Raw genomic sequence first — 1,158 nt, 5'->3', positions numbered from 1 at the left:
TGAGTTTCCAATGGACTTTAACCAGAGGAGGAGGTGAGTGATCTGATCTTATTCCACTGTAAATATAAATCACAGACATGTTTAAGCTTGGTACAGTTTATTATAGTGTCTGTTGTTTTTATTTTGAACCTAGAAAGAGAAAACACGAGGAAACATATTCAGTTAAGACAAATCAGATGTAAAACATTTAGACATTATCCCTTGGAACAAGGAGATTAAGTGACAGAAATTTCTGAAGTTTATCAAAAGTAACTTTATTTTGCTGATTTGAGAAAAATAAAGTTTCATTGATTAGAGTTGGAGGCAGAAATGTCATTGACAGACTTTGCAAAAATCTTCTTACATAACACTGAGACTATATGAATATGAATACAAAGAATTACAGTAATGTGGAATGAACTGGTCCTTCTAATTATCTCTAGTGAGTCATTTCAGACACAAACCAAAACAAAATACAGATTTCATATCGATGAGAACTTTAGGATCTCTCGAGTTTAAAATAAAGTTCTGTTGGTTTGAACAATGTTCGGCTGAGAAAACAAGGTTGTATAGACGTGTAGACCCACTACCTGGTTTCAGGTATTCAGACTGTATTTACTGACTGGTTTAACAGAACATTGATTTTTGTAGCTTTGTGTAAATATTTGACACAAAGGTTTTGTTATAACTCAAGTCAATTGTCAAGTGGTGAAGTCAAAACTGACTGATTGTTTAAAACAGTTTTACATCATCAGAACCTCTTTGGACACATTTGCATTTCCACTTTCGTTTTCCATCAGGAAATAAGTATAAATCATGGATGAGAACTTGTTCTACAACCTTCAGCTGACACCTGGTTGGGGTTTTAAATACCCGGTGATTAGACCAAAACAAAATGCAGCCAAACTGGGTCTTTTCCAGCAGCAATAAGCAGCATTTATAAAAAAAAAACAAAAGTGGTTCCACACATCAAAATTGATAATTAAAAGCTGGAAGCTACAGTCACTCCTGAAACTGACTGACAGGCCTTTCAATGCATTTAAACTCATTTTCATTTCACACAGTCCTGCTGTTCCTAAATCTGTTTCTCTGCAAATCCTGTGACCCAAAGTTTGGAGAAAAATAAAGAGACAAAACAACATGTCTCTGCTCAGTGAAGTTTTTGGGGTTTACTAGAAC

The sequence above is a fragment of the Seriola lalandi genome, unplaced genomic scaffold (genome assembly GCF_002814215.2).
Source record: "Seriola lalandi dorsalis isolate HSWRI2012SDOR001 ecotype SW California unplaced genomic scaffold, Sedor1 jcf7180002054923, whole genome shotgun sequence".
In the NCBI taxonomy this organism is placed as follows: domain Eukaryota; kingdom Metazoa; phylum Chordata; class Actinopteri; order Carangiformes; family Carangidae; genus Seriola; species Seriola lalandi.
This window is presented reverse-complemented; position numbering follows the sequence as displayed.